The sequence below is a fragment of the Scyliorhinus torazame genome, chromosome 4 (genome assembly GCF_047496885.1).
Source record: "Scyliorhinus torazame isolate Kashiwa2021f chromosome 4, sScyTor2.1, whole genome shotgun sequence".
Lineage (NCBI taxonomy): Eukaryota > Metazoa > Chordata > Chondrichthyes > Carcharhiniformes > Scyliorhinidae > Scyliorhinus > Scyliorhinus torazame.
Window position 1 is genome coordinate 34,278,603 of NC_092710.1, and position 21,944 is coordinate 34,300,546.

Below are 21,944 nucleotides of genomic sequence, written 5' to 3' on the forward strand. Positions count from 1 at the left end.
GCGCACCGCTCCCGCTGAAATTGACTGGCCTGTTCCTGTGAAGGTAAGAGTTTTTAAAGGATACACTTAACTCCCAGAAATCACTTGCCCACCGCTCCCGCTGAAATACGACAGTGTCACTCCCTCGGAGATGGCTAGGTAGTCTGGAATATTGGTTATCAGCTATTATTCAGGAAAATTACTCTGTCACGTGATTACTTTAATGTGCTTATTTCCCAATTCTGGCAGAAGCCGACACAGGAGGACTTTGCAATTTGTCCTGGCTCGTGTTGCTACTGCCGTTTAAATTTGATGCAGACTTATCCATCCGCTTCCATTCCTTCTTTTGCAGACTTCATAGAGTTCTTATAAAAATTAATGCTTTGCTTATTTCAGAGGGCACTTAAACAACACTGCTGTAGTTCTGGAGTCACAGTAGGTCAGACCATTTAACAACGGCAGATTCCCTTCCCTTATGAGCACCATCACGCCAAATCGTTATTTTTTTTGTCCATCCAACAATTGTTTCATCATCTCATAGAAAGAGATTCTTTTTGTTAGTTTCAGATTTACCATGGAATTGAAGGTCGCCCGGCTGCCGTTGTGGGGTGCGAACCCTTTTTCTCCATATTTTGGACAGAGGTTTATGACTCAACTGCCCGGTGACATTGCCACTACACATCACCTTGGAGATTATGCAGGTGTGAAAATATTTGAACTCGGTTCGAGAGGATTTTGAAAAATGTTATTTGCTGCAGTTAATTTCCATCAGGAAAAATCACGGCCCTTATTTAACCTTTTAGGTTATATGGGAGTATTTTGCGGAACATGTGAATATCTGTCTCTCCTGCTGCATGAAAATACTTTTTCCTCCAATGTTCCTTGGAACGTGTTTAATGAACCGTTCACTGTTGCTAATTATTTTTTGGTCAGTGCGGTGCAAAGCTTTGTTGTAGACTGAATGTTCCAAATTTTAGATATGCCAAATAAGTAATTTAATTCGTTCATGTGGTTCTGAATGGATTCCGGCACTCCTGCCATAAGGATTGATTGCCAGAAGTCGAAGATCAGCATATGCCACACCAGTTACACACCAGTCATCACCTCATTATAATATGTTTATTTTCTAAGTTTTGAAAATTCATCCGCAAAATGGAACTAATTACACTGTAAAGTGGCGTCAAGATAGTTAATACCTGGTGAAAAAAGTATTCACATTATGGACAATTAGCCTGGCAGACGTTGTATAGGTTTACAATATTTTCAGTGGCAATGTTCTGACATGATGCTATTAACAATGATTTTTCATCTCTTGATCTCAGAGGTTTCGTCAAAATAGGCAACATCGAATTGGGTGCATTCTCGTTGCATTTCGGAACACTTACCACCTTTCTCTTATTCACTTTGAACTTGGTGACAAGTAGTAAATCTTAACTTAACCACACTCGTGTAGATACGCTCGCAAATCAGTATCAATGTGAGTGTTTATTTTCGAACAGGAGAGTTTGCAAATTGAAGCATTTTGCACAAAATTATTTTCTGTTTATCTTTCATATGCACGTCTGCATACATTTCGGTCGAGTGCTTCAGACCTGGTTGTAGCCGGGCGTTTTGTTCCCTTCACTCTTTATCTTCCATTTTAAAGAACCCGTGCCTTTTGTAGGAGTTTTCATCTCCGCACATAAGTTTTTTTGAGCCGTTGTAAAAATCAGGGTAAACGTTAAAACATAACTGAGAGGCTAGAATATTATAATAATAATCTTTATTGTCAAAATTGTGATTACATTTACGCTGCAATGGCGTTACTGTGGAAGGCCCTTAATCGCCAACCGGCGCCTGTTCGGTTGGGAGAATTCATAATGTCCAAATTATCTAACAGCACATCTTTCACAACTTGTGGGAGGAAATTGGAGCACGCGGAGGAAGCCCACGCAGATACAGGGAGGATGTGCAGAGTCCGCACAGACAGTGACCCAAGCCGGGAATCGAAGCTGGGACACTGGCGGTCTGAAGCCACGATTCTACACCACACAAGAATATCGCAGAGATTGAGAACAATAATTAACATCATTTACTCCAAAGAAACTTAGACCTCTGATAAGTGTATCATGACATGCATCTTCGGAAACAATACACGGATTTTCCAAATTTAGCGCAGCGCAGGGCCTTATATTTTCGTCGTATCACCATCTCAGGGTGTTTGTTCAACTTCGCTTGAGAGCCGGATTCTTTGCTGGTCACTAAATTACAACTGAGCATTTAGCAGCTCACGTCACACAATGGAAATACTATCTTAACGACATAGTCAGGAACATCCGCAATATCACAGAATCACAAAATAGTTACGATGTAGGTAATTCGACCTATCATGTCTTCGAATGAACAATATGATTTTGTGACATTCTCTAACCTTTATACCTATCTCTGCTACTTGCTTCCATCTATTTAAAAAACCATCTAGTGCGCTCTGGCATGCCCAACTTGAATTTAAAACTGACTTCACCACAGTTCTGGGCAATGTATCCTTAGCCAGAATCCTTGCTGGGTATTTTTCTTTTCACACTACATTTGCTTCTTTGGAAAGTCACTTGAAATCTGTATCATCTCCTTGTAGCTCATTTTAAAAGAGGGAAATATTTCTCTGTTTCTGCTCTAGCCATCCTCAGGATAATTTTGAACTCTTCGCTCGAATTTCTTCTTAGCCTTCTTCTCTCCAAGCTGGATAGATTTAACTTGCCAAGGCTATTCTCATAATTGAAGTTTATCATCCATTGGACCATTCTGGGAACCACTTATTGTCGTCACTTCAATCGATTCACATAGTCCCCATATTATGGGAGTGCAGAACTGCACAGGGTACTCCAGCTATGTAAAAAATATTATAGTCCAGGGAATCATTGGCTGCTCTCCTCTTTTTAGAGAGAGGTGGAGGTGTTGGTGATTCAATCTGAGGTTCATCACGCTTCAGGGGAGGTGTTAGCTTGAGAGGGTTCGGCATTTATGGATAAACTACAGCTGAAGACGGCACGGTAGCACCTTCGTTAGCACTGCTGCCTCACAATGGCAGGAATCCAGGTTCAATTCCGACCGCGGATTACTTTGTGGAGTTTGTGCATTTTCCTCGCGAAAGCGTGCGTTTTCTCCGGGTACACAGCGTTTCCTCGAACAGTCCAAAGATGTGCAGTTTCGACTGAATGGCCATGCTCCTTTCACTCCAATTATCCGAAAGGTTAGATGGGGTTATGGGGAGAGAACGCAGCATTGGCCGAACTAAGGTGCTCTTTCGGAGGGTCAGTGCAGATTCGATGGGCCAAATGACCTCCTTCTGCACTGTAGGGATTCTAGTATTCTATGATTTCAATTGGTCTTCCTTGCTGTCAGACAAATGCCACGATTAATAAAGCCTGGGACATTCGGTGCTTTCTTAATAGCGATTCATGCCAGTTATGCCAACATCAATCATTTACACAAATTCTTTCTCTTCATTAACAGAAGTTTTGGAGGTGTAAAATAAAGCAAATATGGTTTCAAACAGAACAGCATTTAATCAGAATTTCCGGTACTTTCTTGTTTCAATTCCTTCGGAATTTCTGGCAAAAATTTGCACATTCCAATCAACAGTGAAAGCTATCGTGAACAAAGAGGAGGAACCAGTGACTGCTGCAAGAAGCAGTCTGAATTAAATGAAACAATTAGACAGCAGATGAGCGAATAACATTTAAATACTCGGATGGCCAGAAATATATTAAAAACGGTAAGAGATTGTTGAAGTGAGTTTCCTAAGGCAGAAGCACTTGCAATAATTGTTATGTATTTCTGGTTTTAAATGTAATTGGTGCTATACATATTCTATAATAATTATGATTGGACTGTATCCAGCCGGGATGTGCTAAGTAACTGTTGAAAATTGTACAAAGGTCGATGAATTGCTTTATTCGGCAGAGAAGCATCTGGATCGCACAGAATGTAGCTCCTGACCGGTGAAAGTTCAATAAGCTGTTTGACGATTGGACCAGACCCGAGTGTCCAATGATTTTTTGGGACTCATTCAGTCTAACAGTCTGGCGTAGTCGGCGGCCGGTTGATGCCATCAGGCTACCGGGAGAGTATATTTACTGATAGTAAAAAGCAAATTTTTTATCCCAGGACCGGGTGTTGATAAGCAACTGACGAATTCCAAACTCGTGTACAAGGTCTTACCAACAGTCAGAAATAGCAGATAATTCATTACGGCACGTAGGGCATTGCGTAAAGTATTTAAGTATTGTATTATAGGATTATTGTCGGAAATTGTGACGGATTTATGACCTGGCAGCCGGCCAAGAGATGATCTGCTGGAACTAGTGCTGGACTGAAAGTTTACCTCTGGGATTAGATTTCTAACAGTTCAAATACTACCCAAGCCTGGCCAGTGAAATCAAAAACAGAATTCCTATGGGGACACGACTGGTCCCTCGTGTGCTATTTGGTAACCAGAACAAAAGTGTACCGATAAGATTAGTAAATTCGGTTTGGACTTTATAAAGTGGTAAAGTTCCTGTGCAGGCGATGTCCCAAATTCGAACAGTTTTTAGCTCTCCAATCAACATTTAGATCAAAGAGAAATATCAAAAAGAAAAGCATAAAATGAAATAAAGCGAGATCCGAACAGACAGGCCTCAGGTTCATTGAGAAAAGGAGAGGGAAAGGTATAATGTCCCTTCTCCTCGCCGGGATGAATTGCAACATAATTGACAAAATGTGAAGGCGGGGTTTATTTCAATAGACACACTGCTACACAGTAAAGAGGGGCGAAAAAGCTCAGTAAATCTTTCTTGGGAATTTCTGGGGAGGACAGCTCTTGACCCGTCACGTGCTGGATACTACAGCTGACATTAAGGAAAGAAAGGAATCAAAATAGAAGTTAATGGTAAAACGGAACAAATGGGTTCATATCTAAAACATTGTTTGAAGTTGTCAAGAATGGAATTGGATTTGTGATGGTTGGCTCCAACTTCATCTAGAGGTTTGCTGATGACAGGACCATAGTGGTTCAGATGTCGAACAAAGATGAGTCAGAGTACAGAGGAAGATAGCGAAACTAGTGGAGTGGTGTAACGGCAATAATCTCTCTCTCGACGTCAGTAAAACTAAACAGCTGGTCATTTACGTCAGGGAACAAAGAATCGTACACCCCTGTCTGCTTCAGTGGTGCCGAAGTAGAGATCGTTGACAGCTTCAAATTTATCGGTGTGCACATCACCAAAAATCTGTTCTGGTCTAGCCACGTTGAAGCAACAACCAAGAAAGCACAACAGCGCCCAGACCTTCTCTGGAAACTGAGGAACTTCGACATGCCTCCATTGACTGTAACCACCTTTTACAGATGCACCAGAGAAAACATCCTGTCTGGCTGCATTAGTTCTTGGTCTGACAACTGTTCGGCCCAAGTCCGTAAGAAATTACAAACAGCCGTAAACACAGCCCAGTCCATCACACGAACCTGCCTCCCATCCACTGAATCTGTTTATACCTCCCGGTTGCACTCCTGGTAGCTTCACCTGATGCCTGTGTCTATGTATGTACATTGCGTATTCATGTATGATATGTTTTTTTTCTATGCATGGAATGATCTGTCTGTACTGTACGCAGAACATGGGGCTGTTTTAGCACACTGGGCTAAATCGCTGGCTTTTAAAGCAGACCAAGGCAGGCCAGCAGCACGGTTCAATTCCCGTACCAGCCTCCCCGAACAGGCGCAGGAATGTGGCGACTAGGGGCTTTTCACAGTAACTTCATTTGAAGCCTACTTGTGACAATAAGCGATTTTCATTTCATTTCACAATACGTACCTCGCTACACGTGACAGCAAAACAAATTCAATCCAATCCAAACCAAGTTGTCGAGGCCAGTCCCTCCGACATAATCTTGGCAGCGATCCAATCTGAATTTTCCCCCAAAATTATAATAATAATCTATATTATTATCACAAGTAGGCTTACATTAACACTCACATGAATACACCGAGTCGCCACACTCCGGCGCTTGTTCGGGTACACTGAGGGTGAATTCAGAATGTCTAAATTACCTAACATCACGTGTTTCGGGACTTGTGGTAGGAAACCGGAGCACCCGGAGGAAATATACACAGACCTGGGTAGAATGGGCAGACTCCGCACCGACAGATCCACAGGCCGAGAATCCAACCTGGGACCCTGGCGCTGTTAAGCAACAGTGGTAACCACTGTGCTACCGTGCTGCTTACTAGCAAGATTGCTGTCAAGCACCGGAATATTGGAAATTGAAATCAGTTTAAACGACATGAAAGGTATAGGAAAGAAACTCAAGCAGAATCAAAGTAATATGTGAAGAGACACAATGGCGTTCCACTTTTCTCCGCCCACTCTCAGTTCACATTCTGTAGGAAAACGTATAATTTCAGCAGAAAGTTGAGTTGTTCTAAACCGGCCAAAAATTACGTATCTATGTTTATGTATTGGGAAACGATTAATTTACATAGGTTTATTTGTGAATTTATGGGAGCTCAACAAGACCAGTTAATGTGGAAATTGTAATCATAGATTGGAGGCAATTGGTGCAAACGGTAGAATGGTTTCTAATCCACGAAGAATAGCTGATGCCTATAAAGCCAGTCATTTGGAATTGAATTACATGGAACAATATAAATAAACGGTTAATGACGAAGGAGAATGGATTATCTTCTTTAGTATTTTAAACAAGAGAGTGTGACATTGCTGTGCCTCTTTAAGAATCTATAGCCGTGAGAGAAGGCTAACGGTTTACTGCAACATTTGGGAACTGTGAGGATTTGTGTGCTTCGTTTGTATTATGTAGATGTTCGTACATTTGCTAAGATTTATCTTTATGGGGAAGTAACCTTGAGGTTTTAATTTGGAAGTTTTGAACAGAAACCACAAGAACGTTTAAGTAATTAATTTTGGTCAAAGCACTGAAGTGCTAGGTTCCTCTTTTTGCGAGTATGGTGATATTTGTGTGTCATCTAACATTATGATTTCGAGATCATAGTGTCAGTGACTTTAGTCAAGCAGCTAGCAAACTTAAATGTAATTAACAAATACTTATTTTGAAAAATTAACAGTGTAATTAGATAATATTAATTTGCCTGGATTGATTGGAAATTGGGATAATTTAAATGCAAATGACCTGTCAGGTGTTGAAGTGGCCCAGAGTTAACAATTTCAGGTCCAGGGCGGTATCCGTGGCAGAACTAGCACAAGGCAGAAAGAATAAATTTGAAAAAGTGAAAATAAGTCTAAAGGAGAGATGGGTAAATCAAATAGGTACCTAATCATGTATATTGTCAAAATATAATGATGGTGGTGACCGAATGACGTTTGATTGAAAATTCTTACTCCACCCTTTTTCGAAGAATGAAAGAATTAATCCTTGACTGTGAACAGGTGAGATATATTTTATTTTTAATTGTCAACTACAAACTTTAAGTATTGGATTGTCAGATATGTTCAGATTAATTAACCTACTTTGCCTGCAGCATAATGGATCATTTGTGCTTCGGTTTACAAGATTTGCAGTAGCTTCAAGAATGTGTTTGCAGACTTTTAACTTTACAGCTATAGTCAGCCGATTGAAAATCTAGTGATGGGGGCGGACATCGAGTGAGAAGTTAAAAAATACAGGATAGATTCGGAGTGCGAAGTTGCATTCACCAGCTTCAAAGAAGTCCCAGTAACAGCGCCAGGGTTACCCTGATTTTCTTGCTCCCTTCCACAAAAACAGGAATAATAATGTGAGGTACTGCATTGCCATACTGCCCCAACAATGGATTGCAGCAGGAGAACAATGGATTGCAACAGGCAATCAAAATGCTACTGCTTGAAATCAAATAAAACTGTTTGATATCTGGTTTAAAGATAAAATGAAGATATTTCATCGGACTACAGACCTTCTCCGGGGTTCGTGAGTGGGGTTCGGTTAAGTAACTGTGGATAAACGATAGAGACAAGAAATGAATAACATTTTGCTGTTTTGAGTTTGCACATTCTTCCTCCCTGTGTTTGCGTGGGTTTCGCCCCCACAATCCAAAAGATGTGCGCAGGGTAGGTGGATTGGTCACACTAAAAGTGCCCCTTAAATGGAAAAAAATTAATTGGGTACATTACATTTTTAAAAGAAAATTTAAATTAAAAAATGTTTTGCTTGTTTGAAATGATTTGTGAGTTACAGTGACACATGAGGCACGGTGCTGCAGTCATTAACACTGCTGCATCGTGCCGCTGAGGACCCGGGTTCTATCCAGGCCGACGGTCACTGCCCGTGTGGAATTTTCACATTCTCCCAGTGCCTGCGTGGGTCTCACCACCATAACTCAAATATGTGCAGGGTAGGTGGATTAGACATGCTAAATTACCCATCAATTGAAAATAAATAATTGGGTACTTTAAAAAACAGTGGGCGGCACGGTGGCATAGTGGTTAGCACTGCTGCCTCACAGCGCTCGGGGTCCAGGTTCAATTATGGCCTTGGGAGAATGTGTTTGTGGAGTTTACACATTCTCCGCGTGTCTGCATGTGTTTCCTCCGGGTGATCCGGTTTCCTCCAACAGTACAAAGATGTGCAGGCGAGGTGGATTTGCCATGCTAAATTGCCCTTCGTGTCCAAAATCCCCGTGTCAGGCAAGGATACGGTAGGGGCGTGGAGAAGGCTGCTCTTTTGGAGGCTCTTTGCAGACTCATTGGGCCGGATGGCTTCCTTCTGCACTGGAGTAATTCTATGATTCTTTGATTCTAGTGAAAAACGACTGGTACCCACATTTACACGAGGAAACACAATAAGACACACAGCAGCATAGTTATTGTATGGAGCCTCAAATGCCCAGGCAATCTCACACTCAAGGTAGAGAAACCAATGTTATAGGTTAATAAGCAGCAGCTTTCACTGCCCAAGTTATGTATTGAGTAGAGAACTAAAGTTATGTTTGGAGAATCTGCTGTTCAGAAGGAAGATGTTGAGGGTCCAAATACATTATATTAAGGTTTATAATTAAACAGGCACAAGAACGTCGGGATCAGGATCAAGCGCAACAGAATCAGGCCCAAAACCTCGTGGAAATAGACATGATGAGGTTGAAAAAGTATGAGAACTACCAACACCTGAACGTGTTCGGCACACGCAGGAGGAATGGTATATGGACCTAACACCTGGTGATGACGAGGATCCGTCTACTTAAATTTTCAGATGGCAACCTCCCCCAATGAAGGGAGCACAGTGGCAAGGGGATTTGTGTGGTTATCCAAAGCCCTGATACCAAAGAATGACCTGTTTCTGAATGAGCTACAGAGGCAGGATAAACATAATTACATGAACTATGGACTTTGCTTAATTTTGCAGATGGGGTACGTATCCCTGCAGCCAAAGACTGATGTAAAAATAGGACATATTTCAATAGATGGCTTCAAGTACAATTGGGGAAGGACAGGATGTGTGTTCAATGTTCTACTGATACGTTCTTCAGCTCTGTCAGACGGGGAGAGGCAAGGGACATTGATGGATGTGTTTTTAGGTATATTTCGATTGCTTTCCTCCCCCTTGAACTCCACATCACACAATGCAATCCACCGAATTCAGTGCATTGTCATGTCCCACACCACTAAGGGAACAGAGAATGGGATTATACTTTTCAATGAAGGTGAAATACTATATGATAATGTTAAGAAAGAAATTGTGCCTGTTCTGATCTATATTTCAGGAATACAATGCCGGAATAATGTACAGAACAGTCACGAAATATATATATAATGTATTTAGTAAGATTGTCATTCAGCAGGCTGACGATGCCATGTGTGCCAAGAGATGCCGAGGACAGAAGCAGTTTCATAGAACGAAGAGGAGAATAGGTAATGATATTGTCCACAGATTTAACACCGGGACATCCGTAATTTACTCATTGGATATACAAGCATCAAGCAAAAACCTGGAAAGACGTAAAGTGGTGATGAAATAACTTTTAGGGGTGCCAGAGAAAAATAAGGGGATCAGACATATCAGGGAGAGCAAGGCATGGGAATACAATTGGATGGAATTGCAGTCTTAGAAGGTCATGTCAAAACAATTAACCATCATCAATGAAGAGGACAATTTTGTCACACTTTTGGCTTATGGGTGGTTGGAAAGATACCACAGAACCTTGATCAAATCCAAAACGGTTGAGGTGCCAGGCAGCCCACAGCTGGCCCAGTTCGCCACACGAAAAGGGATATTGGATAATTATCCTTTGAAGGGTCTTACCAAAGTGTACCCAGTAATCCTCTACTGCAGACTGCGGAAAGCTAACGGACTGGGAATGGTCTTAACGATCCTTATAATCACACGGGTATCAGGACCAGTTCTCCATTATCATTTGGCGAATATTGGAATCGTACCATGGTAAAACCTCCCTCCACCTCCATTTGATGGAAACCTCCACGATGTGCAGGAATGACGCACTCGCCGGGATCTCCCTTTTGGGATGCAAGGAAGTGTGACATTATGATTTTGTCCTCATCCGATGGGAAAGCGAGAAGTAGATGAATGTGGGTTCAATCTAACTGACGGTTGAGTCCTACAAATCGTAGTTGTCCCCATAGACCTTGCAAGAACAGGCTACGGACGAAAAGGAAAATATTGTGTCTCTACTATAAAAAATTCGTACCGTTATAATGATCTGCAGTGCCTGATTCTACAACCAAACTTTTATTTTGCGCCATTACGACCTTTCACTATCTGACAAGCTCGTATCGCTCAGGTTAGGCGTCAAGGTATTGAAGTCATTAATGCCATCAATTAACTTCATGACCACCTGCAGGAGTATGATGAGCCAAAGCAGACCCCCATCCCGCATTTAGCTGATGTATTGAGAGAACTAAGACTCAGGACGGATCAGTCTGTCAAACACTACGACCAATTGCAAACAAAAAATAAAATACTGAAAAAAAATACTGACGTGGAATCACAGAACAAAAGTTGGAGAATGAAGATCTGCGACAGGGGGATGAATGTGAACATCGACCACTAAATTCGGAAAGTATCACACATCCTGTTCGGAGTACAGTTGATCCTGGCACTGCCTGGGGCAGAATGACCTGCGGGCCCTGCAGGAAATCTGTACGAGAGACTAAATATAAAAAAGCGAAGGTACAATAATATTTGTCTGTCAGAAAAATAGGTTAGTTTGAACCACATTAATTTGATCTAAATGACCGCAAATCCAGAAATGACGTGATTGGCCTACACGTTTGAGTCAGCGAGCAACGGGCGATATCAAAAACAAATGAAAATATAATAATAATCATAAGACAAAATGTATATATATATCGGCATCTGCTAATTTAGCGAACTAACTTGTCTACATTCCTTATATAGGCTGTTTCACCGGAACCAGCTACAACAAGGTACACTCAGCAACAATGTTTCTAATCAGCAGTCCTCAGGCAGATGTTCTTGTGGGATGCTCAAAATTATAACAATCTGAACCAAGATTAAGATCAGGGAACTACGTGTGCATAAAGACCGAAGGACGGTCGATAGGGGATCTGGAAGATATGATAAGGCCATGAGCAGTTCCCCCTTATTGCCTTGAGATTATCATGCTCTTCTCTGCTGCCCAGTGACTATTTTCATTGGTTGTACAGGTCAATATGTGTACTACATAATCAAAATGATTGGATTGTGTCCAGCCGAGGTGTGCTGAGCAATTGCTTGAAATTGTATAAAGATCGATGTTTGTCCTTGTTGGGCAGAGAAGTACCTGGAGCGCCCAGAGACTAGCTCCCCGCTGGTGTATTTCAATAAACTGTTTGATGATTGGAGAAGACCCGAGTATCGAGTGATTCTTTTGGTTTCATTCCCGTTAGCAGAGATTCTATAAATACTTTTTAAATGAAAAGAGTTATCGAAGATAACGTTCGTCCAATAGAAAAAATGGGACTGGATAACTGATAACTGAAATAAGGAGAATTAATTGAATCTGGACTCTGTATCAGTTTTCAGCATAGAGGATGCAAGCAAAATCTCAGCAGCAATTACAAACTAGGAATTGGAAGGAGTGGGAAGGAATAATTCTTGAAAATTACCGTCACCAGTGAACTGGTATTGAGAAAATGGTTGTGTTGAGACGAATCTAGGACATGACGGACTTCATCTTAGGTTCTGAAAATAAATGGACGGTGAACATAGAACATAGAACAATACAGCGCAGTACAGGCCCTTCGGCCCACGATGTTGCACCGAAATAAAAGCCATCTAACCTACACTATGCCATTATCATCCATATGTTTATCCAATAAACTTTTAAATGCCCTCAATGTTGGCGAGTTCACTACTGTAGCAGGTAGGGCATTCCACGGCCTCACTACTCTTTGCGTAAAGAACCTACCTCTGACCTCTGTCCTATATCTATTACCCCTCAGTTTAAAGTTATATCCCCTCGTGCCAGCCATTTCCATCCGCGGGAGAAGGCTCTCACTGTCCACCCTATCCAACCCCCTGATCATTTTGTATGCCTCTATTAAGTCTCCTCTTAACCTTCTTCTCTCTAACGAAAACAACCTCAAGTCCATCAGCCTTTCCTCATAAGATTTTCCCTCCATACCAGGCAACATCCTGGTAAATCTCCTCTGCACCCGCTCCAAAGCCTCCACGTCCTTCCTATAATGCGGTGACCAGAACTGTACGCAATACTCCAAATGCGGCCGAACCAGAGTTCTGTACAGCTGCAACATGACCTCCTGACTCCGGAACACAATCCCTCTACCAATAAAGGCCAACACTCCATAGGCCTTCTTCACAACCCTATCAACCTGGGTGGCAACTTTCAGGGATCTATGTACATGGACACCTAGATCCCTCTGCTCATCCACACTTTCAAGAACTTTACCATTAGCCAAATATTCCGCATTCCTTCCAAAGTGAATCACCTCACACTTCTCTACATTAAACTCCATTTGCCACCTCTCAGCCCAGCTCTGCAGCTTATCTATATCCCTCTGTAACCTGCTACATCCTTCCACACTATCGACAACACCACCGACTTTAGTATCGTCTGCAAATTTACTCACCCACCCTTCTGCGCCTTCCTCTAGGTCGTTGATAAAAATGACAAACAGCAACGGCCCCAGAACAGATCCTTGTGGTACGCCACTTGTGACTGAACTCCATTCTGAACATTTCCCATCAACCACCACCCTCTGTCTTCTTTCAGCTAGCCAATTTTTGATCCACATCTCTAAATCACCCTCAATCCCCAGCCTCCGTATTTTCTGCAATAGCCTATCGTGGGGAACCTTATCAAACGCTTTGCTGAAATCCATATACACCACATCAACTGCTCTACCCTCATCTACCTGTTCAGTCACCTTCTCAAAGAACTCAATAAGGTTTGTGAGGCATGACCTACCCTTCACAAAGCCATGCTGACTATCCCTGATCATATTATTCCTATCTAGATGATTATAAATCTTGTCTCTTATAATCCCCTCCAAGACTTTACCCACTACAGACGTGAGGCTCACCGGTCTATAGTTGCCGGGGTTGTCTCTGCTCCCCTTTTTGAACAAAGGGACCACATTTGCTATCCTCCAGTCCTCTAGCACTATTCCTGTAGCCAATGATGACATAAAAATCAAAGCCAAAGGTCCAGCAATCTCTTCCCTGGCCTCCCAGAGAATCCTAGGATAAATCCCATCAGGTCCCGGGGACTTATTTATTTTCAGCCTGTCCAGAATTGCCAACACCTCTTCCCTACGTACCTCAATGCCATCTATTCTATTAGCCTGGGGCTCAGCATTCTCCTCCACAACATTATCTTTTTCCTGAGTGAGATCCTTGATGCATTGCATTTCGATTTCGAAAGCGCCCCATTTGAATCTTGGAGGGTTCCAATTGATTGGCAAGTCGTAAGTGTAACTCCGTTATTCAAACACACAGGAAGACAGTAAATGGAAAGCTAATTCGCTTAACACATGTCATTGCAAAATTGTGCGAAGTTTTAATAAATAACTTACAGCATGGCAGTTGGGAAGCTCAGTGTAAGGGGCCAGAATGAACATCGTTCTATAAAAGTCGTGTCACGTTTTCTGAACTCAAGGGAGTTCTATAAGGAAATAACCTGAGCCATGGTTAAGGTGAACTGGTAGATTACTGTGCTTAGATTTGCGTTAGGCGTTTGACAATGTCCCACATGAAAGGTTACTGGGGAAAATTAAAATAGTAGTCTAGGGAGTAAATTCTTGGCATATGTAGAAGATTGTTTGGCTGACTGGAATCAGAGACCAGGTGTAAATAAGTATTTTTATATTGGCAAGATAAAACGGCTGTGGTGCCACAGAATCAAAACCATCTTTGAAATGTTTCCTCCTTTCTATCCCCAGGTACGTGATGTTCCACCTATAGAATGTTCACTAATCTAAGAATTTAATAGTAATTAATATTGTAATTCACTCACGTCTATTTTCTTCTTACCGATAACTGGCCAATAGGTTTGTGGGACCCAATATATATTGCAACCGCCCTCAGGCTCTGCATATACACTGAACTCTCTTAGTTGTATACTAAAGTGTTCAATAGATAATTTCTGTCAGTTAATGCAAGACAGCTCACGGTTGATTAAACGATTGTTCTATGTTTTACCTAATACAGATATCATTCCTGCCTCTTTTTCTGCTCTTCGTTATTTTCAGATTTAATTTCATGTACAACATTTTTCGCGCGAAATTACATCCATAAGGCTCCTTCAGTGGTCATTAATTAACAACATTTGTGAAGGTTTAAAGGTCCTGACCCAGAAACTATAGAATTCGAAGTCTACTTCTCCTAGTTTAACTGATTGGATTGGCGGCTTATTAATTTAAAGTCAGAATTTCAATACTTAAGAAATCTTCTCCGTAAATCTTACCCCGTCCCTACCCCCCTTTCCGCCCAAACAGTCCCTCATCCAGCCATATCATTACACGGTGCTTTGGAGGTTGAAAAAGTGCCTACCGTATCGAACTCGTCATGTTGTGGACTGAGGGTGAAGGTTGTTAAGGACATGAAAGTGATCCTCCCTTTAAGACTTTCCACTGCCAAAGGTTTCCCAACTGTACACTGTTTAGTGATGCGGAAGAATCTGTAGAGAAAGCAGGGGCATAGGTCAATGCTTTCCGAGGTCTCTACAGTGATTTGTGTGTGGACCCGAAAAAAAAATCACCATTTCTGAAAAGAAAACCGAGCTGCATTTATCTTGTATTACTCAGCCCTCATTACAACCAGACCCGACTTCAAATTGGTGACACCTGGTGAGCTGCTACCTGACCCTGTGCAGGGCCAGTCTCAACATTCACTTTCTAACAGATGCTGCTGCATTTGAACCTATTTGTCCAAACTAGTTAATTGGTGAAAACGCTGATTTGTTTAATGTGTTATCCCAGCGACCTCCTATTGTAGGAAGCCTGGTATCTACAAGCAGCAACTCAATTGGTTATGTGTGTTGCTGAATATGCCAACCAAAAATGCAACTTTATTTCAGGCCAATTCTCAACCCTTCCGAATTTCTTGTGGTTCAGCACATCCACAAAGTAATTATGCAAAAACTGCAGAATTGTACCAAACAGGATGGCTCATCGACGACAAAATGTGTTCTCGAGTTATTGAAAGTGAATTGGTGCTGTGAACAGAGGACTATGGTATGCATCGCCAATAAGGATGCAACATTTTCTGAGAAAATGAAGCACATGACCATCAAATTTTGTCGATTCAGCATTTCGCTGCATTGGCAATTTCTCCTCCGTCTTGAGAGCGGGGTACATTGCGCCATCTCCTGGCCACTAAACGTCTTGCAAAGAACAGTAACATAAGCATAAAATGAACGAATGAGTCTATTGTATTGTCAATCTGGTTAAACCATACTGGATCACCCAGAGCCGAACCGTTGTCAATGTGAACGACGGTTCGCGGATATTCAGCACCGCAAGGTTTTAAAATACGGACAAATTGCTGCTATTTACTTCTGTTTCTATATTCCTGTTGAAATTCTCACGAGACGCTGAAAAGAAAAAGGAATTAAATATGGAAGCGACTGTGAACCAGCCGGAGCTGTCCATTGCAATCGACGAGAAGCCAAGTTGGATTGTGCAGAGCGGCCTGTGCATCAAGACGTCAATGAGGAATTTTTCATGGCCGATCTTGCAAACTGTTTGAAACATGATACAGATGGTCAGATCGTTGTGGCATTGGCATCACATAGCGAAAAACATAGTTTGATTATTTTTTTGTTTTCTTTCTCCATTGACGAATACTAAGCCAGGCATGAAAACTGTGTTATCAGCGAGAATAAATTGCCGAACTTCTGGGTGCACAAAACATTTCATCTGAATGCCAGAGGTTAGGTGAGAGTGACTGTCCTTGACGTCAAGGCAGAATTTGACCTAGTATGGCTTCGGAGTGCCTTAGAAAAACTGGTGTCAATGGGAATCAGGGGAAAGACTCCCTGATAGTTGGTGCGGAGCCTGCCACAAACGAAGATGGTTGCTGTGGTTGAAGGTCAATCATCTCAGCGCCAAAACATTACTGCAAGAATTTGTCCTGGGACAAGTTGCTTCACCAATAGCCTCACTTGTATTATAAATTCCGGAAGTGGGGATATTCGTATAAGACTGCACAATGTTCAACACCACTCGCGACTCCACTGAAAATGCAGCTGTCCAGTTGCCAAATGAAGCAAGACCTGGAAGTATCCAGACTTCGGCGAACAAGTTGCAAGTTACATTCGCTCTACACAAGTGTCAGGCAATGGCCATTTATCTCCTAAAAGATTAGATCTAATCATCTTCCCTTGACATCCATGCATTACCTTCGCTGAATCCCCCACAATCAACATCATGGGTTTACCATTGATCAGAAACTGAGCTGGATTAGTCATATTAATACTGTGGCTACACTAACTCACCTGCTGACTCCTCAAAGCCTGTCCGCCATCTACAGACATGTCAGGGGTGCAATTGATTACTCACCACTTACCTGGATGAGTGCATCTGCAACAATACTCAAGAATCTCGCCACCATTCAAGTCACAATAATCGTGACTGTTGCACCTTCCACAAAGATTGACTCCCTCCACCACTAAGCAGCAATTTAGTGTGGAAAACCAGTCTAACCTTCCAGATCTTCGGACTGTTACTGGAAACCAGATCATCGAAAGGAATCGCACGCAGATATTGGGAGAAAGTGCAAATTCCACACTGTCACTCAAGGTCGGAACCCAACATGTTCCCCAGGAGGTGTAAGTCAACTGTCCTAACCACTGTGCCACCGTGCCACTGTGTTAGCCTGCCGCGTCTTCATGGATCTGTGGACAAGCACTCCAAGATCCATCTGTTCCTCTGAGCTTCCTCGTATCTTGCTAGACTACTTCATTGTCATGTTACTCATCCCAAACCTTCCCTCGCACTTTACAGGGTTAATTTCCATCTTCCACTGATTTTCCCATGTGCTTAATCCATCTAAATCTTACAATAACCCAATACCTTCTTCTTCACTGTCAACCACCAGGCCAACATCCATATCATCGGCAACGTACATTATCAGGCCCTCGATATGCTGTTACTGTTAGAACTGTAGCACAAGGTTTCTCTTTTTTTTTTACATTTTGGTTTAATAAAGATTGATTTTAAAATAACCGATTCCCATTTCATATATTATCACCCCCGGAACGAACTGATGTTTCTGGACTGCGTTAAAACTTAAACAAGTTATTACTCCTGGTCCAGTCTCTGAGCCACTGCTGACAGCTGTCCAGGCGTCCAGAACAAGCACTGATCACTACGGAACGCCACTGGACTCAAGTCACAGAAACAGCCTTCCACCACAAGACCCTGTCTCCTCCAACTAAACCAATGTTGGATCCAAGTTGTCACGTCACCCTTGGTGCTAATTGATTTTATCTTCTTTATCGGAATCTCAAGTGGGACCGTTTCAGCCTTTTCTGAAATTCAAATAAAATATATCAACTGCACTACCCTCTTCTACACACCTGGGCACTTCCTCAGATAATTCAATCAAATGTGTCCTTCATGAGCAACCGACGACGAAACCATGCTCACTCGGCCTGATGAAACTTGCCCTCGACAAGTTGAGATGGATTTTGTCCTTCAGAACTCCCTCCTGTAGTTTCCCTACAACTGATGTTATGCAATTGCCCAGTTTGTCTCGGCCACACGTTCTGAAACGTCAGACCACATTGGCTATCCTCATCTGGTACCGACCATATGCACAGAGATGAAACAAACATTTTCTCAGAATTAAGTAAATTCCTCCCTTACCTCCCGCATTAGCCTCAATTACAATTCAACTGGACATGGAACCTAGACACTTTTCAGCCCGCTAAATCTCCAGTATCTGCCAGTCACTATGTTACACTGCATAAGAACGTCATCGTCCCTCTGTGTGCATTTCGCAGCCACATGCTCCTTCTGCAATGTGAAGGCCGATGTAACGTATTTGCTTTAGTCTCTACCAATATCATCCCTATCCATGCACAGATTACCGTCTTTGTCCTGAAGCGCTCATAAGTTTCTTCCTGGTTATTCCTATTCTCCTTGATATATTTACGGAATATTTGGGGATTTTATTTGAACGTACCCGCATTTTCATACCCCACTTTGTAAAATAAATTTCAGTACCGCATGGTCCTCACCTCAACTTCCATTACTCGACGAGAGCCTCTGTAGGATTCTTTCCTTTGTACCTGTTAAACATCTTTCTTTCCATTCCTATCAGGTCCTGAATATTCTTGCATGTAATGAGTCCTCTGGACTTGTTGCTCCCACATGTCACCCTAAAGTGAACATGTTGGACCTGTACTCTCGCAAATTGACATTTGAATGCCTCCTGTTGTAGATTTAACCAGAGTCATCGAATTTACAGTGCAGGAGGAGGCCATTCGTCCGATCTAGTCTGCACCAACCCTTGGAATGACCCCACTCCTGAAGCCTCAGCCTCCATCCTATCCCCGTAACCCAGTATCACCACCAAAACCATTTACACATTAAAGGGCAAGTTAGCAGATGCAACCCACCTGTTCTGCACATCCTTTTACTGTGGGACGATACCGGAGCACGCGGAGGAAACCCACGCAGACACAGGGAGGAAGTGCAAACTCACACAGACGGTCCCCTGATCTGAAAACGGGTGTCAAGAGGTGCTAACCTCTGTGCAACCGTGCAGCCCTTGTCGTCGGATCCACGACTTTCCACACATGGCATGTCACATGTTTCACTCGGCTGAACTTACCTGCCATGACTTAAACTTCGGCTACAAAGTCCAACACGCAAACGTTTATATTGCATAATCATAATTAAAATACTTTAACTTTAACTTTAGCCTTATTCTCCTAATCTCTAAATATTGTTTTTATCCCTGCTGCTTCTCAATTAATCCCTTTAGAATCTACCTTTTTTTGCACTGGTCTGCAGGTAAAATAGTTCGGAAAACAAGTCACCAGAAAAGAAAAAGATTAGAAAACCTCCCTCCCACACTTCGCCTAACTTCCAGAATGATCGAACTACTAACTGTCAACCTAACTGTCTACCTGTTAGAATCCAACCCTACCAAATGGTAAAAGTTATTAAAGGACCAGCAGCAATGAGTACTAGATTTTAAGGCAGGATATTAATCGTTAAATCCCACACTTACTGAACTGCCAAGTCCACTCACTGCTCGTTTCATTCTCTCTGCTATTCTTTAGATGGTAGTGGTCGTGGATTTCGAACGATTCGCTTGAATCAATTGAAATGAAAGGAGGATTCCAAATAATAAAGGGACTTGCAAAAAACTTAAGATTTGTTTTACAAAATAGGCCTTGCTTGATCGTGAGCCGGTAAAGACCACTGGCGTGAGACATGTAATGACCTAGAATTTACAGAGCAGAAGGAGGCCATTCGGCCCATCGAGTCTGCACCGGCTCTTGGAAAGAGCACCCTACCCAAGGTCAACACCGCCACCCTAGCCCCATAACCCAGTAACCCCTCCCAACACTAAGGGCAATTTTGGACAGTAAGGGCAATTTATCATGGCCAATCCACCTAACCCGCACATCTTTGGACTGTGGGAGGAAACCGGAGCACCCGGAGGAAACCCACGCACACACGGGGAGGATGTGCAGACTCCGCACAGACAGTGACCCAAGCCAGAATCGAACCTGGGACCCTGGAGCTGTGAAGCAATTGTGCTATCCACAAGGCTACCGTGCTGCCCCTAAATTTAGAGTACCCAATTCATTTTTTCCAATTAAGGGGCAATTTAGCGTGGCCAATCCACCTATCTTTGGGTATCTTTGGGTTGTGGGGGCGAGACCCATGCAGACACGGGGAGAATGTGCAAACTCCACACGGACAGTGACCCAGGGCCGGGATCGAACCTGGGACCTCGGCGCCATGAGGCAGCAATGCTAACCACTGTGCCACCGTGCTGCCAAGCTGGCTGGATGAAATTGCACAAATAGAAGAGCTTTCATTAAACTCAAGTGGAATAGCAAATAGAATATGGGTTTCCAGCCGGTACTGTATTAGACTATTCAAACAGTGATTCAGTATAGAAATTAGTGACTGGTTGAGCAGCCAAAATCGGATCCAGGGATGCGTCTGCTGGTGTATTTGGTACAGTTGTTGGGTAAAGTGTAAACTCAACGGGCAGCGGAATTTGAACCTATGAGAGAATTCAGGTGGACAAGAAGAAAAGACAGATAGGGAAATAAGAAACGTGATAGACAGAGAAATCAAGTGACAGAATCAAACAGGGCTACAGTGGAAAACAATGGGAATGCGACAAGCAATGTCAACAAGACACACCTGTTGGCTTTGTGCCTTAACTTGTAGAACATTCACAATGAAGTTGATGAATTATATGTGGGAAAGATATAGATGGACATGATATAGTCGGGTTACTGATAGATGGCTGCACCGTGGCCAGTGATGGAAATTGGACATCGAAGCGTATTCACTGCTTAGGCGGGACAAACAAAAGGGAAGTAGGGCTGTAATTGAATTGCTGATTAAAGAGAAAATTATCGCAAGAGTGATAAACTAAATTTGCATTTATGCATGGAAGGTGCAGTATAACGTGGACAAATGTGAGGTTACCCACTTTGGCAGCAAAAACAGGAAGGGAGATTATTATCTGAATGATTGTAGGTTAAGAGAGGGACATGAGTAACGCGACCATTTTCCCCTCGTGCACCAGTCACTGAAGGTAAGCATGCAGGTGCTTCAGACGGTAAATAAGTGAAATGATGTGTTGACCTTCAGAGCGGGAGAATTCGAGTACTTGCACAGAGCAGGCATGTCTTGCTGCAATTATACAGGACCTTGGTGAGGCTGCAACTGGACTATTGTGTCCAGTGTTGGCCTCCTTCCTGAGGGCAGATGTTCCTGCTATAGAGTGAGGGAAGCAACGGGTTACCTGACTACTTTCTGGCCTGGGAAAATGATGTAGGACGAGCGGTTGAGTCGATTTCGGTTATATTCGCTGGAATTCAGAAGAATGCTGGAGGATCGCATAGAAACCTATACAACTATAACAGGAGTAGACAGAGCACGTGCACGAAGGATGTTCCAATTGTAGGGTCTTGTAAGTTGTAGGCAATTTTAGAACATTAATTCAGTTTCGTTCATTTGAGAATTTAAACAAAAAAAGACAACAGGAGGCAGTCTGGCGAAGTAACTCAGGACTCCTTACTTAAGTTATAAGTTAATATTTAACAAAACAAGGAACTGAATTGATGGGCGGATTGGCTCCCTTTTTCCAGTTCGGCCGAGGGCGCAAGGCAACATTTAGCTTCTATTCACTACCGTTAACCTCAGCGGGTCTTCCACTTCGCAGTGGAAAGCAGGTTCTGCAAACTTCTTTTTTTAAATTGATGCGCGCCTTGGTCACTGTAAGCTGCTGTTCCAAGCCACAACACACAGCATGATCAATAT

At 42.6% G+C, this 21,944-nt stretch overlaps 1 long non-coding RNA gene across 3 annotated transcripts; it reads right to left on the reverse strand.

The window, feature by feature from the left end:
- Positions 1-1,765: 1,765 nt before the first annotated feature.
- LOC140410185 (uncharacterized) lies at positions 1,766-15,085 on the reverse strand. Of its 3 annotated transcripts, none has more exons than XR_011940536.1 (5): positions 14,974-15,085; positions 12,069-12,144; positions 10,940-11,098; positions 7,904-7,940; positions 1,766-3,353 (listed from the first exon to the last, which is right to left on the reverse strand). It is a non-coding gene; the product is annotated as an uncharacterized lncRNA (long non-coding RNA). The 3 variants fall into 3 exon arrangements; XR_011940535.1 differs by having other exon boundaries at positions 10,940-11,110; XR_011940537.1 differs by lacking the exon at positions 7,904-7,940 and having other exon boundaries at positions 10,940-11,110.
- Between the last annotated feature and the right edge of the window lie 6,859 nt (positions 15,086-21,944).